Genomic DNA, 13,528 nt, shown 5'->3' with positions numbered 1-13,528 from the left:
GTATCGGATCGCAAGCCTCTGTTAGGATTATTCCAAGAGGATAAGCCTGTGCCAGTCATTACCTCTGCGAGGGTACAGAGCCTTGTTGTCGGCTACAGACAGCTTCTCCTTCCAGCAAAGACAATGGAGGTAAATATTGAACACTGATCGACTCATCCACCTCTCTCTGCCACAGACTATACCATCACCACTGGTGCCACAAGAAATAGTGTTGGCCGCGCACCTTCTAGTGACATTGCAGGACTCAGCTGCCAATATAAAGTCCTAGACCAAGTAGAATTCATTACTCTCCAAAGTTGAGATGCTGATGCTACGAGGTTGGCATTATGACAAATCAGAGCAGATCAGACCTTATCTACAGCATAGGACAGAGGTAACATGTGAGGATGGCGTGTTACTGTGAGGGGGCTCATGTTATAGCGCACCCCAGAGGTGACGACTTTTATTGCAGGATTTGCATGGTGTACATCCTGGGCTGGAGCTGGAGACACTGCTCCGAAGTTATGTCTGCTGGCCTGGCTTTGACAAGGAGATTGAAAGAATGATTGATTAGTCAATGCCTGAGTTATCAGCTGTCATTGCCGCCGCCAGCAGAAAGCATCTGTAGGAGTGACCCGACTGGCCATGGTCGTGTTTGCAGATAGATTTGACTGGACCATTCATGGGATGCATGATGCACATTCAAAATGAAGCTAATGAAGTCTACAGCGACCACAACCACTCTCGACAGGTTGCGGCAGATGTTTGCCACCCATGGCTTCCCTGAGGTCTTAGTGTCCGACAGTGGCACAGCATGGTAGCACATGTGGTTCGCACTGCTGCTTCACAGCGCCAGGGACTTGAGTTCGATTCCCGGCTTGGGTCACTGTCTGTGTGGAGTTTGCACGTTCTCCCCGTGTCTGCGCGGGTTTCCTCCAGGTGCTCCAATTTCCTCCCACAGTCTGAAAGACATGCTGGTTAGGGTGCATTGACCCGAACAGGTGCCAGAGTGTGGCGACTAGGGGAATTTCACAGTAACTTCATTGCAGTGTTAACGTAAGCCTTACTTGTGAAACTAATAAATAAACTTTACTTTTTACTTTAGCATTTACAGCTGAGGAGTTCTGGGTGTCAGGAAGAATTGTAGAGAGAATGGTACACAGTTTCCTACATGTTGGAAGTACAAGGTCACCGGGTAAAAAAAATCATGTGGATCATTTGCTTGGTTTGTAATATAATACAATATTGTGCAATCAACTACCTCAAATCAGTGGGCCTGGATTTTGGAGTTGTAATGACAGCGAAACTGTTACCATTCACTCTCATTATTCTGCAAAAACTATCTGCAATTTCCAATAGCTGTGAAGTTACACATCGCAATCCAAAAGCTGCTGTCAGTCATTCCTGGCTCTTCCGCAGCTCCCGTAGTCCTTCCAGATGGAAATATGTCTAGAAATTACTGAAGCAAAGACAGAAAATGATGGAAAATCTCAGCAGGTCTGACAGTGTCCGTGGAGAGAGAATAGAGTCAACGTTTCGAGTCTGGATGACCCTTGGTCAGAGCCGGGAAGCAGAGATATCCTCTCTCCACAGATGCTGTCAGGCCAGCTGCGGTTTTCCTGTATTTTTCTGTTTTCGTTTCAGATTCCAGCATCCGCAGTATTTTGCGTTGAGCTCCGACCAAGAGTTACACAGACTCGAAATGTTGGCTCGATTCTCTCTCCACGGATGCTGTCAGACCTGCTGAGATTTTCCAGCACTTTTCTGTTTTTGTCTTGGTCGGGACTGATGAATTTGCTGTGCAGGGTGTGACTGTGTAGGAGATTGCTAATGTTCTGCTTTTCGAAGATTCGCCCAGAACTGTTTCTCGTGCTAATGATACAATTACATTAAATTCATTTTAAATTCAGATCTGCCCTTAGTGCCTAAGATTTGTCAGAAGCAGTCAGTGGAAACCATTACAGCAATTGCTTGAACAAATTTTCAGTTTACATTGGTTACATTCTATAATCTTAAGGCCCGGTGGGCCACGTGTATGTCAATAATTGCCTAGTATCAATTTGGTCAGATTTCCCTCGTTCATAGGAGATTTTATCTTGATATTTATTAAGAACATAAGAACATAAGAAATAGGAGCAGGAGTAGGCCATCTAGCCCCTCGAGCCTGCCCCGCCATTCAATAAGATCATGGCTGATCTGACGTGGATCAGTACCACTTACCCGCCTGATCCCCATAACCCTTAATTCCCTTACCGATCAGGAATCCATCCATCCGCGCTTTAAACATATTCAGCGAGGTAGCCTCCACCACCTCAGTGGGCAGAGAATTCCAGAGATTCACCACCCTCTGGGAGAAGAAGTTCCTCCTCAACTCTGTCTTAAACCGACCCCCCTTTATTTTGAGGCTGTGTCCTCTAGTTTTAACTTCCTTACTAAGTGGAAAGAATCTCTCCGCCTCCACCCTATCCAGCCCCCGCATTATCTTATAAGTCTCCATAAGATCCCCCCTCATCCTTCTAAACTCCAATGAGTACAAACCCAATCTCCTCAGCCTCTCCTCATAATCCAAACCCCTCATCTCCGGTATCAACCTGGTGAGCCTTCTCTGCACTCCCTCCAATGCCAATATATCCTTCCTCATATAAGGGGACCAATACTGCACACAGTATTCCAGCTGCGGCCTCACCAATGCCCTGTACAGGTGCATCAAGACATCCCTGCTTTTATATTCTATCCCCTTCGCAATATAGGCCAACATCCCATTTGCCTTCTTGATCACCTGTTGTACCTGCAGACTGGGCTTTTGCGTCTCATGCACAAGGACCCCCAGGTCCCTTTGCACGGTAGCATGTTTTAATTTGTTTCCATTGAGATAGTAATCCCATTTGTTATTATTTCCTCCAAAGTGTATAACCTCGCATTTCTCAACGTTATACTCCATTTGCCATATCCTCGCCCACTCACTCAGCCTGTCCAAATCTCTCTGCAGATCTTCTCCGTCCTCCACACGATTCACTTTTCCACTTATCTTTGTGTCGTCTGCAAACTTCGTTACCCTACACTCCGTCCCCTCCTCCAGATCATCTATATAAATGGTAAATAGTTGCGGCCCGAGTACCGATCCCTGCGGCACGCCACTAGTTACCTTCCTCCAACCAGAAAAACACCCATTTATTCCGACTCTTTGCTTCCTGTCGGATAGCCAGTCCCCAATCCACTTTAACACACTACCCCCAACTCCGTGTGCCCTAATCTTCTTCAGTAGCCTTTTATGGGGCACCTTATCAAACGCCTTTTGGAAATCCAAAAACACCGCATCCACCGGTTCTCCTCCATCAACCGCCCTAGTCACATCTTCATAAAAATCCAACATGTTCGTCAAGCACGACTTTCCCCTCATGAATCCATGCTGCGTCTGATTGATCGAACCATTTCTATCCAGATGCCCTGCTATCTCCTCTTTAATAATGGATTCCAGCATTTTCCCTACTACAGACGTTAAGCTGACCGGCCTATAGTTACCCGCCTTTTGTCTCCTTCCTTTTTTAAACAGCGGCGTAACATTAGCCGTTTTCCAATCAACCGGCACTACCCCAGAATGCAACGAGTTTTGATAAATAATCATTGAAATCAGTTTATCCAGAAATCTGGACATAAGGAAGCGTACGATAGGTCTAGGCAACTAAAAACTGACGAAGCCCTTGAGGAGTATTGAGAAAGTAGAAAAGAACTTAAACACAGAATTAGGTGGGCTAAAAGGGGCCATGAAATGTCTTTAGCAAACCGGGTCAAGGGGAATCCCAAGGCTTTTTATGCATATATTAGGAGCAAGAGGGTAGCAAGAGAAAGAGTAGGTCCACTCAAGCACAATGGAGGGAAGTTATGCGTGGAGCCACAAGAAATGGGTGAGATGAATACCTTGTATTGGTATTCACCAAGGAGGAGGACACAATGGATGTTGAGGTCAGAGATGGGTTTGTGGATGCTTTCGAGGATGTCAATATATCGAAGGAGGAAATGTTGGGTATCCTAAATTGCAGGGTGGCATAGTGGTTAGCATTGCTACCTCGCAGTGCTGGGGACCCGGGTTCAATTCCAGCCTCGGGTGACTGTGTGGAGTTTGTACATTCTCCCCGTATCTGTGTAGGCTTCCTCCGGGTGCTCTGGTTTCCTCCCACAATACAAAGATGTGCAGGTAGGTTGATTGGTCAAGCTAAATTGCCCCTTAGTGTCAGAGGAATTAGCAACGTAAATTGTGGGGTTACGGGTATAGGGCCTGGGTGGGATTGTTGTCAGTGCAGACTCAATGGGCTGAATGGACTCGTCCTGTAGGAATTCAATAGTTCATTAGGATAGACAAGTCCCCGGGGCCAAATGGGATCTATCCCAGGTTACTGCAGGAGGCAAGGGAAGAAATAGCTGAGGTCTGAACAGATATTTTCACATCCTCTGTGACCATAGGCAAGGTTCCAGAGGATTGGAGAATAGCCAATGTTGTTTCCTTATTTAAGAAAGGAAGCAAGGATAATCTAGGAAATTATAGACCGGTGAGCCTGATATCTGAGGTCGGGAAACTTTTGGAAAAGCTACTGAGGAACGGGATATACGCACATTTAGAAGAAAATGGACTAGTTAGTGACAGGCAGCATGGTTTTTTACGGGGAAGGTCATGTCTCACCAACCTGATTGAGTTTTATGAAGAGGTGACAAATATAATTGATGAGGGAAGGGCTGTGGATGTAGTTTATATGGACTTTAGTTTGACAAGGTCCCACATGGCAGACTGGCACAAAAACTAAAATCACATGAGATTCGGGTGGGCTGGCTAAATGGATACAGTTTGGTTGTAGAAGACATAGAGTAGCGGTGGAAGGGTGTTTTTCAGAATGGAGGTCTGTAGCTAGTGGTGTTCCACAGGGATCAGTGCTGGGACCTCTGCTGTTTGTAGTATATATAAATGACCTGGAGGAAAATGTGGGTGGTCTGATTAGTAAATTTGCGGATGACACTAAGATTGGTGGAATTGGTGTTAGTGCAGGGGATTGTCAGAGGATACGGCAGGATATAGATAGGTTGGAGACTTGGGCACAGAAATGGCAGATGGAGTTTAATCCGGACAAATGCGAGGTGATGCATTTTGCAGGATCAAATTTAGATGTGAATTATACTGTAAATGGCAGAACCCTTCGGAACATTAACATACAGAGAGATCTGGGCATTCAAGTCCACAGTTCCCTATAAGTGGTGATGCAGGTAGCCAAGGTGTTTAAGAAGGCATATGGCATGCTTGCCTTCATCAGCCAGGGCATTGAGGACAAGAGTTGGGGAATCATGTTGCAGCTATATAAAGCTTTGGTTAGGCCACATTTGGAGTATTGCGTGCAGTTCTGGTCGCCACACTACCAGAAGGATGTGGAAGCTTTGGAGAGAGTGCAAAGAAGGTTCACCAGGATGTTGCCTGGTCTCGAGGGTGTCGGCTATGAGGAGAGGTTGGATAAACTAGGATTGTTTTCACAGAAAAGACGGAGGCTGAAGGGAGACCAGATAGAGGTCTACAAAACAATGAGAGGCTTAGACAGGGTGGATAGTCAGAGGCTTTTTCCCAGGGTGCAAGTGTCACTTACAAAAGGGCACAGGTTCAAGGTGAGAGGGAGGCAGTTTAAGGGAGATGTGCGGGGGGAGGTTTTTCACGCAGAGAGTGGTGGGTGCCTGGAACGCGCTGCCAGAGGAGGTGGTGGAAAAAGGCATATTAGCAACATTTAAGAGGCATCTGGATGGGTACATGAATAGGGAGGGAATAGAGGGATATGGACCAAGTAAGGGCAGGAGGTTTTTTTCAGTTTAATTAGGGCGTCATGATTGGCACAGGCCGAAGGGCCTGTTCCTGTGCTGTACTTTTCTTTGTTTCTTATCCGTATAACTTCACATTGCCGAAACCTTTAGCCTGTGAGTGTGTTTTCCTCATTGTGATACCGGCACAAGCTGCTGGCTTTAGAGTATTTGCAAAATAATTTGGTTGCAAAGAGCAGTCCCACGCAACAAAATACCAAAGTCAATATCCAGACTCCTGGGCCCCCTGTAAAGTCTGTGGCCTGGAGGAGTCCATGTTTCATGTTCACATGAGATGTGTGAGGTTGCAGCCCTGGTTTCTCCTCCCAGTATTGCTCCGGGGTTTTGGCCACTAACTGGTACAGACAGTGGGTGGTCGTGGGAGTCGTTCAGGTTGGCTGTCTGCCTTTCTTTCATCATGTTATCTGTACTCAGGTATCAGGGAGAGTACAGGGCACCTGTCAGTGTGCTTAATTTGATTGGTTGAGTTTCCTTCATTTTTTTAAATTTCCTGCTGCAGTTTAGGCAGGGGGTTGTTTAGCTCAGTTGACTGGGTGGTTAGAATGTAGTGTAGAGTGTCACAAACAGGGTGGCATGGTGGCACAGTGGTTAGCACTGCTGCCTCACAGTGCCAAGGACCCGGGTTCAATTCCAGCCTTGCGTGACTGTCCGTGTGGAGTCTGTACGTTCTCCCCGTGTCTGCGTGGGTTTCCTCCGAGTGCTCCAGTTTCTTCCCACAGTCCAAAGATGTGCAGGTTAGGTGGATTGGCCATGCTAAATTGCCCCTTAGTGTCCTAAGATGACAACCAACTTTCTTTGATAGCGCTGGGAAATGTGTAACTTCTCATGATCAGAATCATGTAACCTGAACCATAAGTCTGGCGACTCGGGTTCGAATCCCGCCACGGCAGATGGCAGAATTTGAATTCAATGAACAAAAATATCTGGAATTGAGAATCTACTGATGACCATGAAACCATTGTCGATTGTTGGAAAAACCCATCTGGTTCACTAATGTCCTTTAGGGAAGGAAATCTGCCGTCCTTACCCAGTCTGGCCTACATGTGACTCCAGAGCCACAGCAATGTGGTTGACTCTTAACTGCCCTCGGGCAACTAGGGATGGGCAATAAATGCTGGTCAGCCAATGATGCCCATGTCCCATGAATGAATTTTATAAAAGTTACCACTGCCTGGCATTAAATCCGAAACCATCACAAAAGGACAGAGCCAGCCCTTTACCATTTGAAAAGAGAAGATAGCTGTTGACACTTGTCCAGAACTCAGTGCATTATTTCTTTGGCCTTGCTTTGTCCAATTTCTATTTTCTCAATTTGCGAACACGATAATTCATATATACCGACAGCAAAAGAAGTTTCAAAACATCGTCTCCAGGCGAGGCGGTATTACTGCGATACTCCTGAGTACATTAGTATTCATCTTCATAATGTTCTGTCATTATTCCATTCAGAAGTCCTCTGTCAACATTCTCTCTGGGTTTTTCAATGGTAATTGTGTTGTTGCCTGGTGACAACCATTCCCGTTTAATGGGAGTTTTCCATTTCGTTGGCAGGCCGTCACTTCATTGTGAGGAAGAGCTGTAAGTTTGTTGTTGTATCATTCTACAGTAAGTGGTTGAGAGGGTTTATTGATTTTGCTTTAGGAATAAATCCACTCAAATGTGTATCTTTTCAAAGAAACGGCCTCATTCTTGTCTAATTTTCCTTGTGACTTTCTGCAGTGGAGTTAAAGGGGACTCAAGTGTAGGGAGGGCTGAGGAAGGGACTGGGAGGGAGGAGGAGTGGGGATGGGGATGGATAAGCTAAGGGAAGAGATCATAGAATCACAGAATCCCTACAGTGCAGAAGGAGGCAATTCGGCCCATCGAGTCTGCACCGACCACACCAGGCCCTATTCCCATAACCCCATGCGTTTACCCTAGCTAGTCCGCCTGACACTAAGGGGCAATTTAGCATGGCCAATCCACCTAACCCACACATCTTTGGACTGTGGGAGGAAACCGGAGCACCCGGAGGAAACCCACGCAGACACGGGGAGAACGTGCAAACTCCATACGGACAGTAACCCAAGCCACGAATCGAACCCAGGTCCCTGGCGTTGTGAGGCAGCAGTGCTAACCACTGTACCTCTGTGCTGCCCTCCAGGGTACATCTCCTGCACTCAGTCCTCAGTCAGAACTCAGCAACATAATCTAGCTGTATTTAATTGGATTCAATTTTGATTTTGATTTATTATTGTCACATGTATTAACATACATGTGCTATACAGACATGTGCTATACAGACAAAGCATACCATTCATAGAGAAGAAAAGGAGAGGGTGCAGAATGTAGTGTTACAGTCATAGCTAGAGTGTAGAGAAAGATCAACTTAATGCGAGGTGGGTCCATTCAAAAGTCTGATGGCAGCAGGGAAGAAGCTGTCCTTGAGTCATTTAATTGTAGCTCTCATCCTTTACTGGGTGAAGGGAGAGTTGGGTTTATTGGGTGAAGGAAGAATTGGCCTGGAGCACAGCTCTTTACATTTCTTTACATTTCAGCTACGGAGGGGAATATTGGAAGATTATCTTCTGAATATTCTTAATGTGGCTCAATGAGTGGAAGTGATGGGGATCTTCCTCCTTCCATCATCTGCCTTTCCCCATCCTCTCCTCTTCCCTGAGCTTATCCCGTCCCATCTTGACCCCTTCCTATCCCTTCATGGCCCCCTCTTCCACTTGGGTCTTTATTAACTCCCATTGCAGAAACAAAATGCCGCAGATGCTGGGCAAGTAGGAAGAAAGCAAAGAGCGCTGGCAACACCCAGCAAATTAGTCAACATCCCTAGAGAGAGGGAGAGAGAGAAAACGACCTGAAACTCTAACTCTGTCTCTCTCTCTCTCCACAGGTGCTGGCCAACCTGCTGAGTATTTCCAGCGTTTTGTGTTTGAGTTACTCTTCTGCTAAAACTCCGTGATTGGAAAACCTGAAACCAGGAACTTGGTTTTGACTTCTCATTTGAGACGTTGACCAGTCATAGAAAGAAACCCACACGTTTACCATTTGCCTGCGTTTGACTAACAACAAAACTGAGGTTTCATTTAATAACTAACAGTGCAATGATGTACACTCACACACCGTCAGAAACACAATGGGAGCCATCTTACCGGCTGTTCACACCACACTCTTGCTGCAGAGAGGTCAGAGAATTTGACACCCAGCCAATGCTCCATTCACTGCAGCAAGATGGGAAAATCCCATCGGCGTGAACAGTGATAAGATTCCAGCCAAAGGGTATTTATTAACAAGGAAAAAACTGTACAGAGGCCAGCAGTAACCCCCCCTCCCCCCAACTCCCCCCCCCCCCCCCCCCACCACCCCAACCACACCCCAGAGCAGCCCACCGGCTGCCCCAGTCCCTACATGGCGGCACGGTGGCACAGTGTTTAGCACTGTTGCCTCACAGCGCCAGGGACCCAGGTTCGATTCCCGGCTTGGGTCACTGTTTGTGTGGAGTTTGCACATTCTCCCCGTGTCTGCGTGGGTTTCCTCCGGGTCCTCCGGTTTCCTCCCACAGTCCAAAGATGTGCAGGTTAGGTGAACTGACCATGCTAAATTCTCCCTTAGTCTTCCCGAACAGGCGCCAAAGTGTGGCGACTAGGGGATTTTCACAGTAACTTCATTGCACTGTGAATGTAAGCCGACTTATAACTAATAAATAAACTTTACTTTATGTCTGCTACAATACCTTCTACATGTCTTCTGCCTAAGCGAGGAATCCAACCCCCAGTTATTACTCACTCTTGGACCCAAATGGTCCCTCGAGCCAGGAATCACCACAAATACACACATACAGTTATCTATCTATCTGTATTATATATATAGAATAATGCTGCATCCTAGGCTATTGTAAAAACCCCACAGCTGGCACTGGCCATAATTCTCAGACTACCCACTGGGTGCCAATCCTGTCGAGTAATTCCTCAACATGTTTCAAGCTTTTAGAATATAATGACCTAAATTTCAAAAAGAAAAGGGTTTTTAAACCATCGACCTTTGTTTTTTGACCGGGATAATAAGCAGGAAGTGTTCAATGGAGCAGAACAGGTCAAAACTGAAGGCGATATCAAACAAAGGACACATGTAGCCTCTGGGGTTTGTGAACCATGTTTCTCTCTACCCCCTTCACGCTTGTATCTCTCTGGCGGATACACTGACAGGCAATTGTTTTATTCAACAGCATACACTAAATCTGTACTCAATTGTACACATCAACACATTTAATATTACTTCCAGCTTATAGCTTTTGGCACAGTTATAATGTGCAAAACACCATGGGCGGCATGGTGGCACAATGGTTGGCACTGCTGCCTCACAGCGCCAGGGACCCCAGTTCAATTCCTGGCTTGGCTCACTGTCTGTGTGGAATCTGTACGATCTCCGCGTGTCTGCGCAGGTTTCCTTTGGGTGCTCCGGTTTCCTCCCACAGTCTGAAGGATGTGCTGGTTAAGTGCATTGGCCATGCTAAATTCTCCCTCAGTGTACCCGAACAGAGTGTGGCAACTAGGGGATTTTCACAGTAACTTCATTGCAGTGTTAATGTATAATGTTAGCCTCCTTGTGACTAATAAATAAACTTTAAAAAAGGCACTGATCTGAGCGAAATACACCACAAGAAAAAACTGTTCCATATTTGTGGAGAGGAACCCGTGATACAATGATATAGCTGTACCCAGCCACAACACTGACAGAGTGAGAGCTTTACAACAATGCTATCATTCAGACACCAACATGTACTGTCGCTAATTACAATTTGGATATCAACAATAGTTCAGCAAAACGGATAGCCCATTTTCACAAAATACATAAAAGCAAATTACTGCAGATGCTGGAATCTGAAACCAAAAGAGAAAATGCTGGAAAATCTCAGCAGGTCTGGCAGCATCTGTAAGGAGAGAAAAGAGCTGACGTTTCGAGTCCAGATGACCCTTTGTCAAAGCTAAAAGGCAGAGAAAGTGGGAGATATTTATACTGTGGGCTGAGGGAATGAAAGATGAGTCATAGCCACAAAAACAAGGGGAAAGGCTGCTAGTGGCAGCCCATAGAGAGAATGGGAGGTGTAAATGGCCAAACGGCAGAGAAGCTGAAATCAGAGGGTAAACTGTGACCGATGAAGATGCAGGGGGAGAGGAGAGATGACTGGGAGAGAGGTAAAATGGGGAAAAGGGGAAGCAAAAGGGGAGAAAAGGTAAGGAAAAGGGGGGAATAAAATACGGGGAAAGAGTGGGGGGAGGAGAAATAAAGAAAGACAATAAAGAAATAAAAGGTAGAGAACAGTAAAAAACTAAATAACATGAAATGAAATGATTGGATTTGGAAATGTATATATAATCATAATCCTGCCCACTGCTCTGCAATATACTGATTGGAACATTTACCTACATGGACTAATATAGCCAACTGGTGGACTCATTTCAGTCCTGTTAAAATCTTCTAGAAATCTCTTTCTGAGAATCTTTAGACAATTATTGGAGAAATTTAGCACAGCCCGCACCTCCAATTGTTGGGCAAAGCAGAAACGTGATTCTCTGGTCTGCATCCAACAACAGCCTATATTTATATAGCGCCTATGACTCCATGGCCTGTTCTAAAGCTCCACACAGCGGGATTGCAAAGCAAAACATGTCACGGAGATACAAGAGGTGATGTTAGCCAGATGACCAAACTCTTACTCAAAGAGGTAGATTTTAATGAGCATCTTAAAGAAGGGGGAGGAGGTATAACAAGGGACTAATGACAGAATGGCACATACACAATGGGTAGAAACTGTGTGTGTATGGATTTTTAAAATTCACCCATAGGATGTGGCCGTCACTAACTAGGCCAGCATTTATACCCAACTGCTCTTGAGAAAGTGGTGGTGAGCTGCCTTCTTGAACCGCTCTGTAGTGTAGGTACACCCACTGAGCTATTAGGGAGGGAGTTCCAGGACTTTGACCCAGTGACAATGAAGGAACAGCGATTTACTTCCAAGTCAGGATGGTGAGTGACTTGAAGGGTGTCATAATCCTTGGTCAGGCCCCAGGTCATGGTGGGGGGGCGGGGGGGGGGGGGGGGGGGGGGGGTGGAGAAATCTAGTCAGGGACCAATAACATTTTGTTTAAAGCTGATAGTGTTTGAAATACAAGATGTTTATGAAGTGACACAAGATTTTAAATGAACAAAAATAACATTTAATGTACAAGTTCAGAGTTTTAAGTCTATACAAACATACATGCAAATTAGGAGCAGGAGGAGGCCACTCGGCCCCTCAAGCCTGTTCTGACATTCAGTAAGATCTTGGCTGATCTGATTGTAAATTCGACTCCATATTCCTGTCTACCCCCTTGTCAATCAAGAATCTATCTGGTTCTGTCTTAAAAATATTCAAAGGCTCTGCCTTTTGAGGAAGAGAGTTCCAAAGACTCACGACCCTCAGAGAAAAAAACAACTCCTTTTTATCCTAAATGGCCTAACCCTTATTTTTAAACAGTGACCCCTAGTTTGAGGTTCTCCCACAAGAGGAAACATCCTCTCCACATCCACCCTGTCAAAACCTCTCAGGACCTTACATGTTTCAATCAAGTCACCCCCTTACTCTTCTAAACTCCAGCAGATACAAGCTCAGCCTGTTTAAAGTTTATTTATTAGTATCAAAAGCATCATGAACTTTTAAATTCGTTCTTAGGATGTGGGCGGCACATTGATTAGCACTGCTGCCTTACAGTGCCAAGGATCCAGGTTCAATTCCGGCCTTGAGTCAATGTCTGCGTGGAGTTTGCACATTCTCCCCGTGTCTGCGTGGGTTTCCTCTGGGTGTTCTGGTTTCCTCCCACAGTCCAAAGATGTGCAGGTTAGGTTGATTGACTATGCTATATTGCCCCTAGTGTCAGGGGGACTAGCAAGGTAAATATATAGGGTTACGGGGATAGGGCCTGGGTGGGATGGTGGTCGGTGCAGACTTGATGGGCCAAATGGCCTCCTTCTGCACTATAGGGATTCTATGAACTGCGAGGAAGATAGTGTAAAACTTCAAAAGGACATAGGTAAGATGGAACTAGGTGATAGAACTCTCCCTTAGGGACAGCCCTTGCCAACAAGATGGGCCAAATGGTCTCCTTCTGTGCAGTAACTCATTCTGTGCAAACAGGGATCTGGGGAATAAAAACAGAAAATGCCGGATAAACCCAGCAAGTCTGGGAACATTTTGCAGAGAAACAAGAGTTAACTTTCTAGTCCATATTCAGAGCTTCCCCCAGAGATCTGGGGCTCAATTGATAGTTATTGGAAAGAGCTGTAACAGGCACAGTGGGCCGCATGGCCTCCTTCCCTGCTGCACCAACCCTTCACAACGACTCTTGGATTGAAGCAAATGGCAAGAGGGAGCCTCCTTTTATTGGCTGGGCAGTCAGTAGGTGTTGTGTGATAGGCTGGGAGCTGTGGCATTTCCCTGTTGTGGAGATGCCGGCGTTGGACTGGGGTAAACACAGTAAGAAGTTTAACAACACCAGGTTAAAGTCCAACAGGTTTATTTGGTAGCAAAAGCCACACAAGCTTTCGGAGCTGCAAGCCCCTTCTTCAGGTGAGTGGGAATTCTGTTCACAAACAGAGCATATAAAGACACAAACTCAATTTACATGAATAATGGTTGGAATGCGAATACTTACAACTAATCAAGTCTTTG

The sequence above is a fragment of the Mustelus asterias genome, chromosome 2 (assembly GCF_964213995.1).
Source record: "Mustelus asterias chromosome 2, sMusAst1.hap1.1, whole genome shotgun sequence".
Taxonomy (NCBI): Eukaryota; Metazoa; Chordata; class Chondrichthyes; order Carcharhiniformes; family Triakidae; genus Mustelus; species Mustelus asterias.
The sequence above is the reverse complement of the archived record's forward strand: the minus strand, read 5'-3'. Positions refer to the sequence as shown.